At 38.6% G+C, this 24,912-nt stretch overlaps 1 long non-coding RNA gene across 1 annotated transcript in view; it reads left to right on the top strand.

Moving 5' to 3' along the window:
• LOC132237961 (uncharacterized) overlaps nucleotides 1–24,137 on the top strand; it is a 96,116-nt gene extending 71,979 nt beyond the window's left edge. The window contains exon 3 of the long non-coding RNA XR_009453700.1: nucleotides 23,867–24,137. This is a non-coding gene — a long non-coding RNA (uncharacterized LOC132237961). The remainder of the gene's footprint in view (nucleotides 1–23,866) is intronic.
• Nucleotides 24,138–24,912: the final 775 nt, after the last annotated feature.

The following is a 24,912-nucleotide window of genomic DNA, read 5'->3' as shown; positions in this document are numbered from 1 at the left end:
GGGAGTGGGGGTGTCAGTAATCTCCAAAAGCAAAGGCTGCATCTAGGAAGTGTAAATACTTGGACAAATTTAAGCTACTGTTACCAAGGGTACCTCTATGCTAAATTGTCTAATTATCTACTGTGTTATATCTCTCAAGTCAGTTCTACATCTTCTTATAACATCTTTATTAAATTTAGGCTGTATATATTTTCTCTGCAAAGAGGTATGAAGAGTGCCTGGCAAGATAGAACCATTTTTTGCTTCTTGGTTGGTGAATAAAACTGTAAGCCACTTTTCTGTTAGGTAACTATGAGGGGACAATTTTAAGTATATTTTCCTTATTCTGAGAGGAGTTTCTTTTTTAAAAATAATTTACCTTTAGTATTAGAAGTATTACAGATGTGTACCTGTCCCCTGCCCCTCCCCTAGATACCCTTTAGTACAGTTCCTCATGTTGTGGTGACCCCCAACCATAAAATTATTTTTGTTGCTACTTCATAACTGTAATTTTGCTACTGTTATGAATCGTAATGTAAATATCTGATATGCAGGATGTATTTTCAGGGGTCGCAACCCACAGGTTGAGAACCGCTGCCCTAGACCTTCACCCCACTATTGTCTGTGTCCATGGGTTATGCATAACATGCATCTAAGTTCTTCGGTAAATCTCTTCCTGTCCCACTCCTCCCCAGGAGTTTCTTGAAGATCCCTTATGCAAATGGAAGAAGTGGGAACCTTTGACCCAGTCTGTGGCTGGAAGATCTCCCTGTCACAACAGGCGCATGTGGGAACAGGGGCCTCGATTGAACGTTGAAAAGGGGACCTGTAACGTTGGAAGCTCATGGGTGATGTACCTCTGCAGCTTGTGCTGCATCACCACGCAGGGCAAAAGGTTCAGATGAATTCACTGGACTAGAGCAGTTACGTGCAGTGAATTTGTACGGCAGTGGCAGCAGAAATGACAATTGAATGTTGGGGCCAACGTGAAACTGTCAGAGAACTGAGGGCCTTCCCTCGCTTCCTCGTTCTTTTAGTCTTTCTTTCTCCCTGCCCCCTTTTTCCCAGCCCTACTTCCTACCCTTCCGGTGTTAATGCTCCTCCTTGGCTTGCATAAGTGTCCACCGTTCTTGACAACTTGGTTAAAGGGAGAGGTTTCCAGAGGTTGCCGTTGGGCTTACTTTTAAATTGGTCCTGTGAAGGATTGAAGGATTAATTTTAATAGTAAAAAGATCTGTGATCTTAATTATGCCTCAGGCTGGTGATGCAGGCCACATTGACTGGATTCATTGAAAAAAGGACCACAAAACTTTGGAGTTATTCCTAAGAATTCTGCTTTTCTTTCTCCTACTTTCTAGTCTCCAAACCTGATCAGGCATAAAATTAAAATAAATTGTCCTCACGCCATCAAATGCGGGCATGGATGGTAATAACATATCTAAAGAAAGAATCAAACAGATTCTCAGCAGAGAAAATGAGGGCCCGACAATCAAGTTGGCGCTTCCTATCCCTGCAGAGAGAGTGCTGGCTCATGGACCTGTCAGACATCTTGGCAGGGATGCATCAGTGCTCAGTCCAGTTTCCTCAGCCAGATGCCATGAGCAATCACATCAAATAATTAACTTTGTTTTAAAATTCCATGTTCATGAGGCAAACTTATATTTTGGCCTCCCTATAGGGAAAGAATTCACTGAATAAAGTATTTATTCAACTGAAATCCTTGGTGACAGAAGATGGCAACATCAAACTGAGCTTTGAAAAGACCAATTTCAAAATGAATAGATTAAGCACAGGAAAATATAAAAACATATGGAGACAATATCTTTTTCAGTTCCAACTAAAATGGATGCTTGGAGGATGTCAGCTCTCAAAGACAGTAAAGACAGCACCAAGTTTTTTTGTTTGTTGTTTTTTTTTTTTACTTTGTTCTTCACTTTTGGAGAGAAGTGCTATGTGAGATGCTAGTGATACAACAATGAGTAAGATAGTCATGTTTTCTGTCTTAACCAAAATTCTACTAGAGGAAAATTGATTACATAATGGCAGTTAAATAATTAATTATAATTTTTAGTAACAGAGGTGAGAGTGGAGTGAAGTGCCGATCCTAGTCTGAGGGATCAGGTGTGGTTTCCTTGAGAAATAACAAGGGACTTGGGATATGAAGTCTGAGTAAGGAGGGGCATTGGTAGCAACAGAAGACAGCAGGCAAGATTTCTAGATTGTATCAGTCAACATTCTCGGCTATAAACAATAAAAGCTAACCAACTAGCTAGCAGCTTAAAAAAATGATTGAAATAAAAAATATTGGACATATCACAGGATCAATGGGGAGACTGGGGAATAGGATCGGAGAAAGAACCCTCTGCTATATTGATCATTTCAGTTCTGTGAAAAGTCCACTTGGCAAAACAAATGCCCTGCCTTCAGCAGAGCCTCAACTATATGTTCCAAACTCTACTGCCTCCATGTAAGCCTGGTGTGGGATGGAGCGCTGCGTAAGGAAAGAGGGAATAGGGAAAACTGTCGATGAACTCCATGCTGCCTGCCTTGCTATAAGGACACTCAAATTCAACAAAAACAAACAACAACAACAAAACCAAAAAGAACATCTGTGTTAGTTAAACTAATGCTTCTGTGGACTGGGTTTTGTTGGTTTGCTGCTCCTTCTTCAATATCCCTCACTTCACCTTAAGTGACTTTTCAAAATATGCACCCAAGTAATACAAAGCCCTTTCACAGCAGGAATTCTAGGCTGCAGCCTGTGATGTCTAACAGACAAAGTGAAGGAGAGAATTGGATAAATACTTCACTAAAGATCTCAGGGCTCCTAGGCAGGAAAACTGGCTAAGCCATTACTAAAATCACAACCGTTAAATTTCAGCCCAAATTTGAAAACCACCTATCTATTTTATAATTGCAGCAACAGCCTGTGTTCCTATTCTGCACTTAGTTTACCATGTGGTAGTGGGAGGCAGTTTGGTCTTCTACTCTAGGACAATGTGTGAGGTTCTGACCCAGTCGCAGCTGATGGAGAGCCTTAGAGTAAAAGCAGAGGTATTTAGATGCACATGGTAATGACCTGCCATTTTGGCAGTTTTCTTCTTATGCTAATTGTAACATTGCCCTTGTTTGAGCCACTTCAGAGCCAAAATATATCTTCTATTTCACATAACTGTGAAACAAAGCAATCACCTCTTGGTGGGAAAGGGAACAAATTAGCTTGTTCTATTTTTACTCATGTATTAGTTTTTTAGTTAGGGAATTTATAGTATCTCGGTGTGTGGCATTTTCAGAGAACGTTTTAACTGAATCAAGTATTAATGCACTTAAAAGCTAAACATTGGTGATGTGCAATGAACACTCTGCTAAATGTTAATACAATTTATCCTTTTAAAAATGTATAAACATGACATATTGCATGCACTTAGTGCTAATCTATTTTAGACATTCATTTGGTTTGACCTATGACCATGATATATTATGTTCCTTGAGATATTTATCTTGTCATTTGGAAAGAAGATTACAATTAATGCGACACACATGACTTTAAATTACTATCTCAACTAGAGACATGTGAGTAATGAATTAGCCACAGCTTTGAACCCTCTGCTTATAATTTAAATTACCAGCCTTTAGCTGGTGCCTCATTGTAATCCATTAAATAAGTCACAGAATCAAAGAACCGCATATTGTTTTTGATGCTGACCTATAGCTGATATTTTCTCATATAATTTGACCTTAGATTAGTGTATCCAAAATCATGTAATAAAAATGAGAGGGAGAATTTATATATTTATGTTAATACTAGAATAAAATCATAGCCAGAATTCATCTCAACTAGACATAAAAAATTATCTTTTTGCTGCATTCCATTTTTAAGGAGAAAAAACATGATGTTGAAAAAGTGAGCTCACACAAAGGATTTGGTTCACAGGGAATTTTTCAGGAGGTAGCCCTATAAGAAAAAAATCCAGTTTGTTATGCTTTCCACAACTCCTTCTCAGCACTGACTTTGCCAGACTGGGACTTCTAGAAAGACACAGAATGAAACACTAAATATTTTGGCATGGAGTGTCGTATATTATGGGCAACAAAGATATTGGTTTTATATAAAGAAGTGAGTTGTGTGCTGATAGTCCTTCACTTTGCTTTTCGTTGCACAGGTCTGATGTATGTTTACATATATGTATAGCTATCCCTCTGTAATTAATGATAGTGGTGGCAATACATGATAGCCATTTATTATGAATAATGGCAGATTACTTTTGTTCACTATCCTCTATTTACTATTACTAAATGGGTACAGAATTTATTCAGCTCTTACTATATGCTAGGCACTGTATGTACTATAGCACATTTTATGTATAAACTCATGTTTTGTGTATTCTCTTGCATATATAGTATATATTATAATTATGTGTAACATATACTTAAATATTATATATATATATATAATTTAATAAAGGAAAAAATATACTTCTCTTCAATAAGATAAGTTTTTAAGAGCAGAGATTGTCTTAAACCTTAGTATTTTCCCCATGTGCCTGGTAAAAAGCTGTCACATAACTGTTACTCAGTAAAGACCTGTTGCATGAAAATGAGGATGTCCTTGTGTGACTTCACATTTTATAGTGAATGAGAAGTCAGTTCCACGGGCTGTTAGAACTACGAATAACCTTATCCCATGGCAATATAGCAATTGTTTGAGAAGCATAGCTTTCTCTCACATGTATTAAAGTGCTGTAGATTTACTAGATTCAATCCATCAACAAGTTAAATGTCTGGTATTAGACTGGAGTGGGGGATAAACGAACTTCTACACATTTAGAGTCTAACTGAAGAGCCCAGAGTAGTATATATTAACACAAGAACTATTAAATGCTAACTCATATGCTACTGCCTAGAACATGAGTCCAGAGAAAAAGGTATTAGAAAAGGCCCAAAATAACAGTAGTTTTCTAACGACGCCTTTGCATCAGACAGATATGGTGTGGATCTGGACTCTGCTAATTTTATACTGTGTATTTTGAGGGAAGTTATTTAACTGTTTTAACTGCTCTGAGCTCATTGCATCTCTAAAATGGAGTACTACCTCCCAATGGAATTGTGACAACTAAGTAAGTTCATCTATTTTAAACACTTAGGACATCGCCTTTCAAAAGTAAAACTCATTTGGGTTAGTCAAAACAGGCTTCAGCTCTTGCTATATGCTATGCACTGTATGTACTATAGCACATTTTATGTATATTATATATGCATGAGAATACACAAAAGTAATCTGCCATGATTCATAATAAATGGCTATCATTTATTGCCACCACTATCATTAAAATAACATTTAGTGTTTCTATTCTGTGTCTTTGTAGAAGCCCCAGTCTGGCAAAGTATCAAGGTGAAGTGATACTTTAGGAAGACCTTAAAGTGTTAGGCTTTGGGAAAGAGGGAGAGATGGAGGGCAACCCAGGCAGAGGAACAGCATAAGCAAGAGAAGTTAGAAAAGGGAACAGCACATATGAGCGAGTGCGGGAGTCCTTTAGAACAGACTGGAAGACGTTGGCAGCAGAAGGGAATTAAATGTGTTCAGGATAATGGGTTCCAGAAGTCGGGAGCCATGCTCGCACGCAAAGGTGTTTTGAAGGGAAATGACGTACATATGCAGGATCCTTAGCACTCTGTCTGCGTAGCCCTCTGAACATTTCACTGTGACTGAATACCCCTTTATATTTGCTTTTTTCTCCCCGCACTTGGCATGGAGTGTCGTATATTATGGGCAACAAAGATATTGGTTTTATATAAAGAAGTGAGTTGTGTGCTGATAGTCCTTCACTTTGCTTTTCGTTGCACAGGTCTGATGTATGTTTACATATATGTATAGCTATCCCTCTGTAAAAAAGGAAGAATATATATGTATTATGATGACCAATAAGTGCTTAAGAATCTTGGAATTAAAGGTCTATGAAAGCATAATATGAATTAGATTCTATATAGAATATGTATTTATAAATGTTGTTCTCCATTGTGGTGCTAAAATGTTTGGAATCACTTAGTGTTTTCTCTTAAGAAAGTACTTCAAAATGTCAGGTTTAATGATAGAATTAATTACAAGACATATTGATCTACCTCAAAACTTTTTTCCAAGTTTTAAAATAAGAAAATGTATATCTTTTGGCAATTTAAGTGTTAGTCTATAGAACTTATTGTATAGTTTAATAAATTAAGGCCATGATGAACTATAGAATGACTCAATAAGACACATTGTGAAACAAAAAAGGGGGTGTTTTCTACAATACCAGAGTTAATTTTAAGTGGAATTAGCTACCTGCTAGCTAGCTTGATTTTTCCAATGCCCAAAGAGCTGGGAATAATTCATTTTTTATTGAGCTTGACTATTGTATCCTAAGGAAAATATCTTTGAAAAAATTAATTGCTCTCTGTCTTTTATTTGAGGAGTTTATAGGATTTTCCTGGATGTCTTATTAAAGCTGTCTGATTCTTATGTAGATTTTCTCCAACATCACATTTGGTTTGCAGAATGGTGGCTCACAGGAAAATGGCTGCCTAACCGTGGCAGAGGCATAATTATGATATCATTAGAAATATTTAAATATAAATAACATCCTATATTTCTCCTTGTCACTTGTCTGGGTTGTGACAGGAGGAACCATTTTTGATGGGATTCCTGTGGCCCCATAGATTTCTATCCTGTTACCCAATTTTCCGCTGCACTGCTCTCCTTCTGTCAGACTGACTGCCAGCCAGCTCACGTTTTCCCGAGAGGAGGAGCAAAGCTTTGTGTGGTAGTGGACAGAAGAAGGTGAACAAAAACGGATTTTCCCCTCCACGTGCTACACCCTCTCTTTCTAATGGGAAGTTCCGTTGTCTGAGGGGTTGAGAGAAGAGGGCACCAGGGAATAGGGGAGACCTCACGTTTTTCTTTCATTGGCAAGATACTGTTGCAAAGCAGACTCAGATATCAAGCTGAGCCGCGTACAGATCAGCAGACAATTTTCCAGGAGGCTCAGAGTCACAAGAGTTGCTGAAATGCTGCCAAACTGGTTTGTGCTGAGTATTCCCTGGCCTTTCAAATACTGGCTTGCAGTGGTGTGAAACGAAAGGCTACTTACCAACCGTGGTGTAAGGGGAAAAGGAAATGTGGCAGCGGATGCCACCTTATTTGGGGGTTTTCCTGTGACATTGGCTTATGGTTCAGGGCTTAGAGCTGAGCGCAGACAGATCAGAGAGTGGATTTGATGGAATGTTAAACAACCCGAAGAGTGTAAAACGGAGTGAGGTGGCAAAGCTCAGACCCCATCTAAAGGCTGTCAGAATACCAAACTGCAAAAAACAACAACAAACCAAGCCAAAAACACTCCTCAGTCCACACATATTTTTAAGCCTACTGTGGCCCATGGCCTTTTGAATGCGATCTCTGGAATAGAGAGGTCCTGAGGCAAAGCAGATTTTATAACTATGGTCACTTATTGTTAAGATGAAGCCTTATTGTGCCTCAGAAACTGCATTCTGTCCTTTATTTCTATCATGTAAACTTTATAATAATCTTTGAAAAATTGACTCATTACATGCATGCAAAGATAAAGTTCAGCAAGCATTTCCTTCTTATTTACATTATAAGTAAGCCATGTGGGTTTTATTAGACACTTGGAGATATATTTAGCATCACAAGGGTCAGTCTTCATTCCTGTAAGTACAAATGAATTATATAAACTTGAAAATGTTGAACTGTCTAGGAAATACTGCTGTAGCTGTTAAAATGTAAAGATCCATTTGGAATTTAGTGTAATGTCTAACTATAACGTATGGTTTTTCTCATAAGAGCATGAGTATTTAAGATACCAGGAGCAAAAGTAGAAGTCACTCATCCTTCCCACTTTTCTGGAGAGTCTGTACTTCAAAATCATTATTGTACAACCTTATGGATTAGGGACTTTAATTTTTATTCTTAGTCATATAGGAAATTAAAAACACACACACACACACAACCAACAATCTACCTTCTGGCATCAAGGGGAGTTTGACACATGATAGTTATAGATTAAAAAGTTCTCTCCCCACCACCAACAAAATTGTTTTATATATTTTTTGAACTAATACTTACATGGCATACATCCTCTACCAACTCTACAATTTCCAGTAAGTAGTTGGTCTTGAAAGAGATTAGATAATTTTAAAACTGTTTGCATGTGGTTGAAAGTCACACACGTAGCCTTACTTATGTTCATATATTCCATTTGTATAATAGCCTCTATCTTCTGTTGATTGTCTTCTCATGTTCTAGAGAGTAGGATTTTTAAAACATATTTTTGTTGATTTCAGAGAGGAAGGGAGAGAGAGAAATAGAAACATCAATGATGAGAATCATTGATTGGCTGTCTCCCGAAGGCCCCCTACTAGGGATCGAGCCTGAAACCCGAGCCTGTGCCCTGACCAGGAATCAAAGGGTGACCTCCTAGGTCATAAGTCCAGGCTCAGCCACTGAGCCATGCCGGCAGGGCAGGCCAAGAGTAGGATTTTTATTCTTTTTTGAACTGTGTACCTAACATGTCTACTAGAAATTAAAATATCTACATAAAAAGGGGGTAGTGATGCCTGTCAAAGTTCTGGGCTTTGGGAGTGCTTAATAAATGCTTGAGTGAACATATTTGCCACTTTAATAAAGGAGTCAGATCATTAAAAGTCATTTTATCGTGTTTGTGGGTGCAAATACAGCATTCTTGATTGTATTTTGAAACATTTTTGAGCCCATTTAATTAAATTACATTTTAATTTATAATCATTTAGAGTTTTTGAAGGGTTCGATGTATATGAACTGATATTTTGAAAGGAGGTTAAACACCTGAAACCGTGCTTATTTTCATTTTGACTCACATTAATGTGTCTAGTCAATCATGTATCATTTTTTCCTTCTATCATAAGAGACATGAATATGTGACAAATTAAGAAAAAGACAGCAGGAGTGGTTGTTAGTATTGTAATGTCCTTACTAGCTTTTAACAAAGCTAAAAACAGGTAAGGTAGTGCATCTGCAGTGGAAGAAGCTAAAATCCAGCTATTTTAAAAAATGGTAATATTTGTTGCTATCAAATCTATGTTAACTTAAGGTCCTAAATTCTATTTTAGTATGAAATTAAATAAATGCACATATTTTACTTTCTTTCTTTATAAAGCATTTTGCTTATTGGCCATATATGGTTAATTAAAAACTAAAATGTTATCCAGGTGAGTAAGAGGAATTAAATGGTATATCTTGAGTAGGTAACCAGATTGACTTACTTGGATACTCTAAATTGTGCTAAAAGCTTGTGGACAAACAGAGAACAGCAACAACAAAAACGAAGCTATAAGTTTCAACTTGTATTTTCCTGTATCTTTTAAGGAACAGAGAACCATTTACCAGTAGTTTATTACTTTATTCACAGGGGAAAATTTACCCGGGGTTTTATCATTTATTAATGAATCAAGGTTGTAATACATGCTCCCAACTATACTGTGCCAGGAGTCAAGATCTCTTGGGGAAGTTTCTCCTGCTCTTCACCAGAATGAATTTAAAAGTAGAGAAACAACAACAACAACAACAACACACACACACACACACACACACACACACACATTTTTTTTAAAAATAGAATTGAGGCCATGGAGGATCTCCCTAACGAACTTCTGACCCCTTTGTGTCCTGCTAGTCCCATTATTCTTAAGCTGCATCATTTTTCAATTCATGGCTTTCTAGCGTTTTAATGGTGGTTTTGCTGGCCCATATGGAGGACATTGATTATCTGTTGTCCCAATAACAGTATGAAATATAGTTTGTGGTTGCTTTTTGAGCTAAAAAAAAACCAAAACACTCATTACAGCTTCCCAGTCCTCCATGTGTTGCCAAAAATGTTGTTGGTCAAGTCTGAAGGTATCTTTTGGATCTGTGGCTATTTTTTAGATTTTCATATCAGCATATTTTGTAAATGCAGCAAAATTTGTTGCAAGAGTTGGATTTAAAGGAAGCAGTGTTCTAACTTTAGGAAAGGCAGACAGAAAAACAAACAAACCAACCTTTTAGGGTGAGAAATTCTTACAGATTTCTAAAAAATGCATGTGTACAGTTCTTTTTATCTACTGAGGAATGTAAAGGGATAGGACACGCTGCTATTCTAAAGGTAAACTTTCTCAATGAATCAATCACAAATTGTAAAGGAAAAAAGTTGAAAATATTCACTGAAAATATTGTCTGCTGACCAGCAGCCTTACCATCCCCTGGATGTCTGAAATGGTAAGCCTTAGGCCTGACTCCTGACCTCCTAAATCGGAAACTGCATATGGGCATGGTGCCAGGGGAGTTGTGTACACATTCAAGTCACAGGAGCACAGGTTGGTTTCTATGCAGTGAACCCAATAATTGCAAACTTATCACACGTGATGTTTTTATCGAGCATTGAGGTTTATAGAGGCAAACTGCTTTGTAAGTACAGCCTGAATTATTTCTGTTTCAATCTGCAACACAAGTAAATTAACCTCTCCAATAAGGCCAATTTCATGTTTAATTGCTATTGTAAGCTTACAGATAGATAAGCTCAGAAGGGAAAAAGAAAAACTAAATCAAACCACAAAGGTCACATTTGAAAAACCAAAAATATCGACAAACATGTTGTAAAATGCCCATGTGTGTTTAGATGTATGAATCTTCAAAACCCTGCCTTTTTTAATTACTTGAGTTGTTGATAAGATAGTTACTTTTGACTTATTTGGGTGTAAATATGCCACTGGGGAAGGAAACATGTTTTCTTCTTCTCAAAATTCAAAACTGGCTGAATGAATTAAACTCAAACTTATGAAAATAATTCACCTTTGGGCTGAGCCTTTCTCATCACAGTGGCAACCAGAATTCAAGAGCAACTTGAGTGACATTCATGAACATCTGTAGTCATAGGTTTTCTAAGGGACATTTTCCTCTTTAGCATTCACAGTTGATCATTATGTTTGAGACTTGATGACAAAAGTGATTACTGATACATTTGCTCCATTACTTGGATACCTATTGATCTGAAGGTACAGCAGTACTTGTTTCCTTTGACATTCTTTCCTTTTTTCTGCGTCCACCTGCTCTCTCTCTCCCTTTCTCTCTCTCTCTCTCTCTCTCTCTCTCTCTCTCTCTCTCTCTCTCTCTCGCCTGTTCTGTGCATGATTTTGTTTCAGACTATAAAAAGATTCAAAAGAGCCCTGGCTGGTTTGGCTCAGTGGATATAGTGTCAGCCTGGGAACAGAAAGGTCCTGGGTTTGATTCCAGTCAAGGGCACATGCTCGGGTTGCGGGCTCAATCCTATCAAAGATTCTCTCTCATCATTGATGTTTCTACCTTTCTCTCCCTCTCTAAAATCAATAGAATACATTTTTTAAAAAAAGAAACAGAAGACATGATTCTCATCTTCCAGAATCTTCCAAGTTCCTAATATTTTCCTGAGATAAAACACCATCTCCATGTCTTACCTTAGTATTTTTTTTTTTGCCGTCATTAGGTATTCAAGGCCAATGACTTATTTTTCACTCTAGCTTGTTTGTTTTCCTTCCACATCACCTGTTTTTTTATAAATAGATTGGTTACTATGGAAACATCAGTGTCTGGGTGTGGTGACCAGGCACTGTCTGTACGATTCTTTAAATTTGAGTACTTGAAACCAAGATCACACATCACCCCACTAACTCTCTTCATGCTTTGTTTCTAGATACACTTCACTTTCAGGTGCTTCCATCCTTTACAAACAGCTTTCACATGGTTCAGTGCATCTGCAATTCTAACTAGACATACTTACTAAAAAATATGTTAAGTACAAATGTTTTGCATTCAGCAAAAATTCTATTTTTTTTAACAGCTTGCAAAAATTAACAAGGTCTAGTGGAAAGGTACGCTTGTTTGGTACTAAAATAGAGGAGTAGCATTCAACTCTATAACAAAATCTACCCAACTCCATAAATTTTGAGAAAAAAAATCCAGACAATTACACAAAATTACTTTTTTTAAGTCTAGTGTTCAGACTATGGTAGATTGCCTGTAGAGTAAGGGTAGAATTTCCTCCACCCCTTTCTCTCCTGTCATAGAGTTGAGTGGTTCTAACTTAGGTTCTAGTGGTGGGGCCCACAAATTAATTGACAGCAAAAAGATTAATGGGAGAAAAGTTTATTTTACTGTGGGAGTCCTGAGCAGTGAGTAAATAGCAAAATAACCAGTGGTAAGGGTTCACATATCAGCCTAACAACACAGGGTGTGGCTGTGGTTTAGGGTTTCAATGTGAAAGTGATGCCATTGTAGGAACCTGGTTATTGTCTAACAAAAAAGGAAGAAAGGGAAGACCAGGTAAATATATGCTCAGGAAGGGCTGGGTGACATGGGAAGGTGCTTACCTGTCTGCCAGTCATACCTGGGAACAAATTAGTGGCCAGAATGGGCGTGGCCACTGTACGTTTGGGAAGCCTAAATAGTTAAACTTCCAAAGAAAGTTCCTTCCTTCTCTCCTCTCTCTCACAAGCACCGGGCCCTCTTGGGACTCCTGCTAAAGGGATGTGGCTCCCCTGCAGCGACGTGGCACATGGCCATGCCAGACTCCACACACGGACTTTAATGAACTTGGATGCTGAACCACACCCGGTTGTAACATGGAACAGAAGCTCTGGACTCTGCTGTTGGCTTTGCTGAACCCCCAGCTGCCCCTCTTTCAAGACTGGCTTGGGGAAATGGGGCATTGGAAACTGAGGAAAATAACTCCACCCCAATAAAATGTCCTACCACCTCTCATTCTCCTGTGGGGGCTTCTGAAAATTCTTATTTCAGCAGTGCCGCAAGAACCCCACTCCCAGGAATAACGAAGGAATCCCCCTCGTGTACTCTTCCGGCAGCAAAAGTTGGGGTGTTTTATTGGATAGCCTCTTCCTGGAAGGAGCTGGAAGCTCTCCCAGAAAGGCGTTAATGGCAGCTCTATTTTTAGGAGGCTCCACTTTCATCAGATAAGGAAAGTTCACATAAGATTTCTTTTTGTTGATCACTTCAAAGGCTTTCCCCAACCTTCTCATTGCACTGGTGTTTAAGAAGCTACGTTTTGGAATACTACGCTGCGGTAAGAAAGAAGGAACTCTTGCCTTTTGCAACAGCATGGATGGAACTGGAGAGCATTATGCTAAGTGAAATAAGCCAGTCAGAGAAAGATAAATACCACATGATCTCACTCATTTGTGGATTGTAGAGAACAACATAGACTGATGAACAGGGACAGATCCAAAGACAGAGAAACAGCGATCAGGCTATCACTCCCCAGAGGGGAAGTAAGGGAGGGTGGGGGTAAGGGGAAGAGATCAACCAAAGGACTTGTATGCATGCATATAAGCCAAACCAATGGACATGGACAACAGGGGGATGAGAACATGGGGGGGGGGCCTAATGGGGGAGATAAGGACACATTTGTAATACCTTAACCAATAAAGAATTAAATTAAAAAAAGAAGCTACGTTTTGCATTTGTATTATGCGTTAGTCCTCGCTTTATTTAAATAAAGGTAGAAACTGTGTCTTAGCACATACTTAGAAATAAGGTGTCTGTCTTAAAAGAGAAATTTGAGATTTAGCCTCTGTGCTCTACTACGAAATATTAGAGCTGACTAGAGTGACTAGCATTGCCTCTTTGTTAAAGTGATAGCATAAAATTATACATCAGGTAATCATTGACCCAACCTGCTACATTCTTCACCTTATGAAAGATGCTTTAAAAAGAAAGGTTTAAGGAATTATCAGGGAATCATATGAGCACAGATGGAGAAATAGGGAAGATGGTATGGGCACTTATGTTTGGTTTCCATCTACTAGCTCCAAGGTATCCGGATTTTGTTATTGTTCCTGATCCTTAGTGGTTTCTTCTAATGTCTCCAATTTCTGGCTTATTTCCCTGGCCCCTTACTGTTTACATTTCCATCAGATTGTAGCTCCTTAAAGGAAAGGCATGGGCACTAGTCATCTTTTTCTTCAGTATCTTGGACCAAATATTGGAGGAACCAAATTTTCATTTATACTGCCAGAAATCACCAGTGATAGAAAACATTAGGGATCAGTGGATGCTTTGAATTCTGTATTAATAAATGCACTTCTACATTGGAAGCAGTCTTAGCAGAAGTTTCCACGAAAGTAAGTCCATGTTCTCATGCAAAAGCTTCACATTTTTTTATTTCTCTTCTACATTCTAAATCACGTTTATTTCCAATAGGCATAATGACCATGTTGGAACTGGAGTGCTGGCGGGCACCTTCTAACCTGGTTGCCAAGTGGTTGTGCATATCTCTCCTTGTAATATCATACCAGGAAAGCCCCTGTGTAATATGACCCTGTGCTGGAACAATAGGACTCTTTCCCTGCGGTATCCTACACCAAGTTTTACTTTTTTCCTATCAGTAGTTATCATTCAAGCACCAAGTTCTACACCAATAGTAAGGTCATGCACTCGCTGGAAGCTCTTGTCTGTAAACTGTAGCTATAACCATGATTTACCAACATGTGTGTCAATTTATTTAACACTTTTGTTCAGGGTGGTTAAATACGCTCTTCATCAGGAGAACTATAAATAGATAGCTCTACTTATAGCCATGTCCATGTATTTGATTTTACGTAGATTGTTTGAAGTCCCCCCAAAGTTATATTACTATAGTATTGAGTGTTTTTAAGATAGCTAATCTCAATGTACAAGGCAAAATTATAGCTCACTCAACTCACTCTCCAAAAAACTTACTTTTAAAAACAAATTAAGTGTGGCTAAAGATTTTAAAATACTAATAAGGAAGCTCATGCATGGGGTCCATTCTCCTTTGTTTTATAGGTCCCCAGCCTTGCGTACTGTGAGACCTAACATTAAACAACCAATCAAAACACGCTGAGTCATCAATTGTACTAGTTCACTGATGGCAGCAGAATAATCTGGCCAGCTATGCTGCTACTGCAAGGAAGGCCATGCACCTCAACTCTGTTAAGGAAACTACATTTGGAAAGCTTTTCTACTGAGCATTGTAAATTCGGTCAAGTCATTTAGCTTCTCTGAGCTTTGGTTTTTCTCAAATGTAAAATGGAGATAATATCTTCCTGTTTTGAAGCTTTTGGAAGAAATAAACAAGAAACATATGCAAGGTGCCCTGCCTAGGGCTTGGTATTCAATAAATGGCGAGTGCTTGCTGTAGTTAGTAATTATGGTTGTAATAGTAATTTAAAAAATATTAATAGTACTTATTCCATGGAGAAGCTAGCTGGAAAAAAATGCTGCCATAGCCACAGCTTTTCCAGTGTCCCCGGATCCCTGCCAATAAGGAGGGCAGCTGCATTGTATAGGTTCTCCTCCATGTATTGGAAAAGAACACATAAGAGGGGGAATATCATTTGCCCATGTTCCATGTCACAGGCATGATCAGAGAACTGTTCATCCAAGAGGAGTGATTTCAGAATTCAATTTGTTGTAAGATTATAGCCAAATATTTTATTCTCTCCTCCCTTTTTCTAATTCTTTATAATATTTTCTAATATCAGTTATACCTAAGTATTTTATCTTTCTTGTTGCAACTGTAAATGAGAATGTCTTCTTTGTTTCTTTTTCTGATATTTCATTGTTAGTATAGAGGAATGCAATGAATTTTTATATAGTGATTTTGCAACCTGCAACTTTATTTATTGCTTCTTGTTTCTAATGGTCTTTCAGTGGAGTCATTAGGGTTCTCTACATATAGAATCATGTCATCTGCAAATAGTGGCAGTTTTACTTCCTCATTACTTTGTAGGTTTCTTTATTATCATCTTATTGTATTGATTTATTTACCCCAAGTATTAGAACTTATAACTGTTACTATGTAAGTGTTACATAAGAAATTAAGAGTGGGTGTCACCAGAGAAGGTGTTCTTGCAACCCTTCCTTAAGATAAAATTCAAGAGAGAAGGAGCCACAGATGAAAAATGAGGGGCTTACAGAAAACAAAGTGGAGGGAAAGGAGCAGGAGGGAGCTTGACGCATCAAGGGAGCACACACTCATGAAGAATATGACTCCCGAGCTGCTGCCCTGGTCTGGCTTATAGATGGCGTGGTTCGTCACGTAGGCGCAGAGTAGATTTCTTTGCTGTCCAGCTTCCCGCTGTGAGCTGGTATTGAGACCGACCTGCTCCTGTCTCTGCTCTTTGGGGGGTACCTCAAGAGAAACTTATGTAGGAGAGGCTCAAAAAATATACCTAATCATTGAGCAGCACTGCCATCCATTTCAGAGAGGCTCGGCCTGTCTCAGAGGGACTCAGTTCAGGTTTTCTGCCTCTGCCACTTACTGGCTGTTTGAACCAGAGCGGGTTTCTTAACCTCTCCAAACTTCAGCCTTCCTATTTGTGAGTCACTGGATGCTTAATGAGGCATACATGCGAATGCATTGGCTCAGTATCTGGCATATTGTATGTAACCAGTAAATGTTAGTTATTATTAATAATAATTTTGACACCAAAACCGGTTTGGCTCAGTGGATAGAGTGTCGGCCTGTGGACTGAAAGGCCCCAGGTTCGATTCCGGTCAAGGGCATGTACCTTGGTTGCGGGCACATCCCCAGTAGGAGATGTGCAGGAGGCAGCTGATCGATGTTTCTCTCTCATCGATGTTTCTAACTCTCTCTCTCCCTTCCTCTCTGTAAAAAATCAATAAAATATATTTAAAAAAAATAATTTTGTCATCATTAATCTCTACCCTTACTTGATCCAGAATTTAGAACCTGACAAAATTTTCCAAATGCACTGGTCAATATTAGAAGAAACATATTCCTGAATAGATCTGCCTAATAGGCATCATGGTAGCCGAACAAAAACCAAGTTAAAATAATTAGATAAGTGCAAGGCAAGGGGCGAGAGAAAACACCATCTGCCAGCTCTCCGTGAGTCATTCAGCAGTGAGTTGGAAGATAATGAAGGCCATTGCATTCTGGTCATGGATGGGTCCTTCTGCTTGGCTGGTGTTATCACCTTTCTCCGAATAAAAATAGTCCATGCATCCTTTACTGCAGCTCAGTGAACACAGATTGTCTGAATAAAAATAAAAGGATGCACAACCAAGCCTTTGGGGAGATTTGCCACAATTGATTTTGTCCCTGGTGTACCCATGGATTTCAGTACAATCAACAGTTTAATCTGAACATCAAGGCATTCGTTTTTTTGGCTGTTGATAGTTTTATACTATTTTCCTCCCAGGACTGTTCTTAAGAAATGCTGGTCAGTGTTCAGATGTGAAGAGGTGTGGTGGACTGTGGGCAGCATCGCACACGCCACAAAGACTCTACTTGAGTGTTGGCCACCTACTAACTGTGAGAACGTTGGGTGTTCCCCCAGCCTTGTGTTCTGTTCAACCAAATGGTCATATTCATCCTGCTTGTAATGTTTAAATGAGAGTCTATGAGACATGAGTAAAATATTCTTTTAGAAATGCTTTGTAACTATTAAAATAGTTGTTTGTGAAGAACAGTGTTACATTGTGATTTTTTGAGACTAACTGATTACAAGTTCCTAGCCATGCGAAATAACTTAAATTGGGGCACTTTACTTGAATTTTTGGTGGCTCGGTATTTTTGTTTACTAACCTCATGCAGCTGTAAGGATACGGTGAGATGATGGGGTCAAACTTGCGGAGTACAGTGTGCTCATTCGGCTGCTCTCCTTATGATTTTAATATGAGATCGAGTAGGAGCCATTTCTTTGTGTTTTGCATTGTTAAAAGCAGTACTTTTGGGGCAGTTCTGGAATATTTTAATTTTTCAATTATATAGGGACAACTACTAATATTTTAATTTTTCAATTATATAGAGACAACTACTAACTTATGGCTGGCATTTTGGAGGGAAAAATAGAAGATAGAGAAGAGGCCCTTGAAAAGAGGAGAGTAGGGGAGCAGTTCTGAGTTTTGTTTTATTTTTACAGATGTGTCTATCATCAAACTGATTTTAACTTTTAAAAAGCAAAGGTTATGAGAAGGATATAATATAATGCAGTGGAAAATGCACAGGTGAGGAGGTTAAAGCCTGAGGTGTTGGCCCCCACCCCTGCCACAAACAACTGGCTATGGACATTGAATAAAAAATTTAATATCACTTGCCCCCAGGGAGATGAGCGGGCAAGATCAGAGCTTCTTAAGCTAGGGCATGCGTGAGAATCACCGGGAGTGCTTTTGAAAAATAATGTATCTGGTCCATCAGGTCCACCTCAAGTCAACTTAATTGCAGTCCCTCGGGGGAAGAACCAGGCTCCAAGCTCACCAGGCGTTTGGGATACAGAGTGAGGCTCTTGGCCCACCCACCTGGGTGATCCCGAGGGTCTCTTCCAACTCTGAAATCTCGTTCATCTGTACATCTCTCTCTACATGAGGCGTGCTTCTTAAAAAGAAAACAGATAAAGATCGGTAGCTAGAGAGGATTAAGGAATTGATTTCATCTCTTAGTTTCTGAAAGAAAGCAACCTATTTTCTGAACCTCACTGTAAACCGTAAACCTCCTTATGAGAGATGATTATGCTTCAACTGTACAGGCTGTCCATTGAACTCAGCTGTCCCCTTTTCAATTTCCCTGTTCTTTATGTGAAAAGTTCTACTCTATAGAAGCTTGCTTCTAATACAGGCGAAATACTTAGTGCAACAATTAATCACATATAAGGCCTCACTTCTGCACACGGGCTATCAAGAGAGGCAGAAAGTGGGAAACTTTCCACAGAGGGATTTTCTCACCTACTGATCTCAGCACAGAGCATCAGCTTGGAAAGAACGGTTTTGTAATAGAAATATTCAGTCAAAACCCCCACAAATGCCAGCGATTTCCATTTATATCATTAAAAAGAAGGAAGGAGCATATGGCTTAGATCAGGAAAGGGAGCGTTAGCTATGAGGGTGCATTTGCAAGAGACATTAATTAGGACTGAGAGCACCTCAAGTACTTGGGAGACGAATTTGTTTAATAAGCTTCATGGCTTGCAGATGCCTCTCCCTCTTCCTTCGCCATGTTTCCAAATAAAGCAGCTTTATCTGTGCAGAAGTGAGCACACTTGAGAAGTCACGTGATCTTTGTGCTTCACGCCGTTCATGTTTGAAAGCAAGTTGACAGGACCTGCGCATGAGGAAGATATCTCTCATGGCGACATCCACACGAGTCACGCCAAATCGGGATCTGATTTTCAGCTCGATGCACTCAAGGCTTTGCCTTTAAAGAGATCTCCATTCATGGGTCTGCCACGACTGAATGCTGACTTCTGTCTCTGTTCCTGGAGGTGCTCTGCCCTGGGGTGTACTTGGGTGGAGGAACTGCCTGCAGCCTGTCTTGTGTTTGCATCGTCTCCTGCCGCTTCCTTTGACCAGGTGGCTGATAACAGCTCTTGAGCTTTGTGGAGCTGAGGAAAGCCATGTGTCTGGACTAAGTATCTGGAAGTTGGTTTTTGGCTTTCTCATAATGTTAATAGCCATCCATACATTTCAAAACACCAGCACGAGGCCTCGGATACATGGAATTCTCTGGTGAATACAGGCCAGGGGCAGCTGACTTGTGTGTATGTTGAACCCTCAAAAGCAAATATCGTGTCACTTTCTTAAGCTGGGAGTGTTGTAATGATTCTCTTGGGACAAAATAAACATTTCCTGTGAGGTCTCCACTTGCTTAATTGCTGGCCTTGAGTTTTAGATTTCTTGTTACCCTAAGTGAACTCATTTTAATAAAAGTAAAAAAAATAAAATCAGCTGTTTTATTGGTTCTTGGTGAAGAAGGCAAAGATCAAATGGAAATTGAGGAAAAACTTGTTTTCTCATTAAGGTCACATTAGTGGGGTGAAATAGGAAGGTGGGGAGGGTAGTGATTAAAAGTGAGGATTCCAGAGCCAGACGTCCTGGCTTTAAGTCCCAGCTCTGCCACTGGCTTGCTGTAACCCCCCAGCAGGCTGCTGAACTCTGTGTGCCTCGTGTATGAAATGGGGATGACAGTTTGAATGTGTTAATGCTTGTAAAGGGATTAGCATAGTTTCTGCACATCAACAACACTCAATAAATGTTCCTGTCCATTGGGCAAAGCTTCATGTTGGTAATAGCCAGAAAGTATCTACCTCAGAACCAGGTTGATTCTGTACGCTAAATTTAAGATGCTCCTTCTGCTCCTTAGGTAGTGCCACGTGCTTTTGGGACACTAGATAAGGAGTGTAAACCCCAAATGCCTAGTTGTTCTTGTTTATAAAGTATAATTTAATGCTGCTGATAGGTAATTGGGAGAAAAATATGAGCATTCTTATAAACACTCTCAGCTCTATTGGAAGAGTGTACAGAGGACCAGAAACTGATGTGTATAATGACTTGTGAGTCAAAACTTTTCCAAAAAGATAACATTAGTGCCATGGTAAGAGACATTTTCTAATGGGCGATTTTTAGCATCTGGATCTCTGAATCTCAATAAGAGAAAATGTTACCGAAATATTACTGATTCCCAGGTGGTGTACTCAAGTATTTGGTTTTGGCCAGTCATTTCTTGAAAACTAAACAGAAGCTCTTTTCTACCTTATTTTTGTTTGCCCCACCTTGTTCTAGAAAGGATTTAAGACCACTGAAAAGGCACTTGTTAAATGTGTTCAGAAAGTAGGAGTTACATACTCTGTCATCTTGTGGCTTTCAGTATTACTACTTGATAGAAATAAGTCAGTATTTTTCTTCCTGGTTTCATTTGAACACATATCTTTGACTGCCATATGTGTTATTCATTAAAATCCAATAGAAACCAAGGAATAAACTTTCTCTCTTAAGCAAAAGCCACTTGTTAGAGGGTGCAGAATTAAATATGCATATTTTAATTATTAGATTATGAACTAACTATAAGTTGACAGCAAGTGGTCATGTTATCATGGTCCTGACACCTCATGGGAGGCTCTCCTTTCTGCCACACCCAGTCTTCAGTGCCTCTAATGTGTCTGTGGTTATTTTTTTCATAGTTATTTTACTGGGTACTAAGATAAGGGAGGAACATGGGGTGCTAAGTGATTTGTTTCCCTTGCTGTCTAGTGGGACATTAGTAAAAATTGGTGATGGTCAACATTTCTTTTATACAGCACACAGTAAATTTGAAGACAATTGAAGGAGTACAGGAAAGTTGGGCTATCGGGCTACCATTCAGCTAACTGTGGGAATACAAGAAAGTCACTTTATTTCCTTCAAACTAGCTCTTCATTTATGAAGTGGAGAGGATGACCTAGTTCTAAACTCTGTTTTCTAACTAACGTGCAGTGATCTTATGATGCTAGGAATCAGCATAATTACGGAGGCTATAATATAGGAACATTAGTTTTAATGGACAATTATTTGTAATTGTGATTATTTTGTCCATATATCACAAAACCAAACTGTAGAGGTTGTATGATATTCAGATACCTAGCACAGCTCGAACCAAGGCTTCTTATTTTGTTTAGTACTCTCATTATGTGTCCCTTGACTTCTACTATTTTATTTACTCTTGAAATTAGGTTTATTTATGTGTTTATTTGTTTATTGCACAAAATGGGGATATATAATTAATTGAGAAGAAATATATTCTTGTCAGGCAAGTTGCTAAAAATTAATATGCATTAAATTCAAGACATATTTATTCAGTAATCTAGTAAATAGGAATAAAACAATGAATAACACATGGGGTTTGCCTCAAGAAACTTATGGTCTTGGGAGTACAGAAACATAAATTGGTAATTATAAAACTGTGCAGTACAGAGCATGGTTAGGGAAAGTGCCGAGTGCAAATGAGTACACGTGGGGCACCTAGTCCAACCCAGGGAAATCCCTGCAGATGTCCCAGAAAACATGGCATGTGAGTGCATGGCTGGAGTTAGAATATGGGATCATTTCAGGGAGAGTAAAGCAGCAGGTGCAAGAGTCTGGAGGTGAGAGAGAGCAGCGAATGTCTAGGAACTGAAGGTAACATACAATATATGTTTCAGGAGGGGGGTGGGAGGCAGAGGGCAACAGGGAGAGAGAAGGCTAAAGAGGGATACAAAAGGTTTGGGTTGGATCCTGAGGACCAAAATCATTGGAGGGCTTTCCATAGAGGACTGACATATAATATTGACATTAAAAACACACACACACACACACTCACTTCAGTGTGGCAGGTGTTTGGAGGCAGAACTAGGGACCAGGAGCTCAGTCAGAGAGAGCCCTGTACCAATGAGGTAGACTGGAGGTGAGGGTGGCCTATAGGGGAAAAGAAAAGATGGATTCAAGGACAATTACGGAGATAGAATCACAGGACTTGATGATTCATTCATTAAAAATATTTGTTGGATTTCTGTCCCTGGCTGTTATAAGAGTCACTGGTATTAGATAAACCCTGACGCTGTAAATAACCACAAAACGTGGACAAAATATGTAAAACAGTATTAGGAAGCATTGGATAGCACCTCAGTGCTGGGCTACAATCCCTGGGAAAGGAGAAACAGGAGCGTTAAGCTTCAGGTTCACACAGGCTTTCTCTCAAAGAACATAGTTAAACGTAGTTAGAGTGGCCATATTACCCAAAGCAATATGCAGATTTAATGCAATCCCCATAAAAATTCCAATGTCAGTTTTTCAAGAAATAGAACAATAAATCCTGACATTATTCTTTAAACAAGAAGAATCCTTTACAGCGTTTAATAAAATCTCATTTAACCTCTGAGTCTGAATTGTAATAATTGATATTTTGGTCAGTAAGAATACTTCTAAAACTTTTAAAGGAGGACTTCTATGCAAATAGGCCTTCTTCTGTTAATGGATGTTGTGAACAAAGCATAAATCCTCTTAGAAGTCTATTGTTTTTTTTCATTCAAATTTAAAATAAGAAATATTAACTTAAGATGGTCCTGATTAAATTTTCAAGAATAAAGTAATATAAAATTAGAATATTTCTGAGAACTTGTGCCATCATATTTCAAGAAAAATAGAAGGAAAATTTGAAGTGCATATTTATGCCAGTTAAATGAATTGTGACAAAAACATTATGCCCATTGAATGTATTAGAACTGAATTTATAAGCTTTCTTCTGACAAGACTTCAACACTGAAATATTTTATCAACTATAGTTTGCTTTGAAAAGTAAAAAAAAAAAAGTTTACTAGAAATATCTATTTTCCCAGAATTCCGAACTGATATTTAAGAATTCAAATTTTCACACTAATTTAGGATTTTTTCCTAAGTTTTAATGCTTTCGGCAGACTCAGATTATTATTCATCTTGTCATCTTTTGCATTAAACATATCTAGTTAACCTAAAGTGTCTCTTTATTCATGAATGAATAGAGATCATAAAAGAAAGCTATTTCAACAAGTCATTAGGACTAATTATTGTTTTATTATACTGCTAATGCTCAAAGTGATCATATGACACTTATGCTATCTTGGTTCTGATCAACTTTAGAATTTAGTGACACTCTTTCATGTTGCTTGAGGGAGTATATAGGGGTTCAAGGATAACCTGCTGTGCTCTTCAAACCCAAGGGGAAAGATTATTCTTAACAGGGTAGGAAACCAGACACCGATCTGTGTTTAGGTAGCATTTTTAAGAGTCTAGAAACATCTTGATATATATCATTTGGTATGTGGTTTATATTTAGTGAAGTCATATTCTAAAGATAAATGATTTTTTACTTGGGTCTTAAAGTCAAATTTTCACTTCAATAGGCTAAAAGTAGTTTACAGAGATGAGCAATATCATATTGTGCATTTTGATACTCCTTCTGAAGAAACTTATGTAATTGACCTGGTATAATGTAGTATTTGGATTTCAGGTTAGAATTCCATTCTTTTCTTTAAGTGGATGAAGGCAGCAGAGAAACACAAATATTTTTCATTTTCTTCCCAGTAGGTGTCCATCATCTGAACTGTGGCTATTTCCCAGCTTCGGATGGCCTGGAATAATGGCCCTGCCTCCCTGTACGTCAAACAAAATAAGACTGACTACTCTAAGGAGAGCTTCATCCCTGGCCTTTTCTCCCTTCCCCTAGTTTCTTATCCAGTTCTTGAATACTACTGGGTACTTTGTCTCAAATTTACAGGCCTTAGTGCAGCCATCTCTCAGGCATTGTAGATGTCTAGTTTCCATACAAGGATTAGCTCTGGTTTGGGGAGTAAGGAGTCTCTTTGTCACCTTACCTGCCATTGGGAAGGTGCTTTATATTGGCCTCCTAGATTATAATTTACCCCTGTTGCTTAGGATTGGGGGTACCTGAGTGTTTTCACTTTACACGTCAATTTCCACGGGTGTCTGAATTTTCCTGGAGTTCGTTGCAAGACACATTACAGAAAATTGCCAGCTCTTTAAGATGCTTCTGTGTACATGAAAGTAACTACATAACCCTTTTAGGTATTGGTGGGTTCAAGAGAATGAGCCTGCCAAGTAGTCATTCAATAAGGCATCATCAGTGATAAAGGAATCAGAAACTTGTTCTTGTGTTTTAAAGCCAAACCTGCTTTTAATTTGAAGACAGCTGCTGACCTAATTGATAGCCTTGCTTGTAATAGTTAATTTTATGTGTCAACTTGATTGGACCATGGTATCCAAGTATTTGGTCAAACATTCTGAATGTTTCCGTGAACCTATTTTCTAGGTAAGATTAATATTTAAATCTGTGGGTTTTGAGTAAAGGAGATTAATCTCCCCCTAATGTTGATGGGTCTCTTCCAATCAGTTGAATGCCTTAAATGAACAAAGATTGACCCCTCCAAGCTAGAAGGAATTCTGCCAGACAACTCTCTGTGGACTTGAATCGCCACTCTTCCCCGAGTCTGCAGCCGGCTGGCTTACTCCATCACATTTAGGACTTGCCAAGCCTCCACAATCGCATAAACCGATTCTTTAGGTGTTTCTCTCTGTATATGCATGTATCCTGTTGGTTCTGTTTTTCTGGA

This window comes from Myotis daubentonii, chromosome 7 (genome assembly GCF_963259705.1).
Source record: "Myotis daubentonii chromosome 7, mMyoDau2.1, whole genome shotgun sequence".
Taxonomy (NCBI): Eukaryota; Metazoa; Chordata; class Mammalia; order Chiroptera; family Vespertilionidae; genus Myotis; species Myotis daubentonii.
This window is presented reverse-complemented; position numbering and strand designations above follow the sequence as displayed.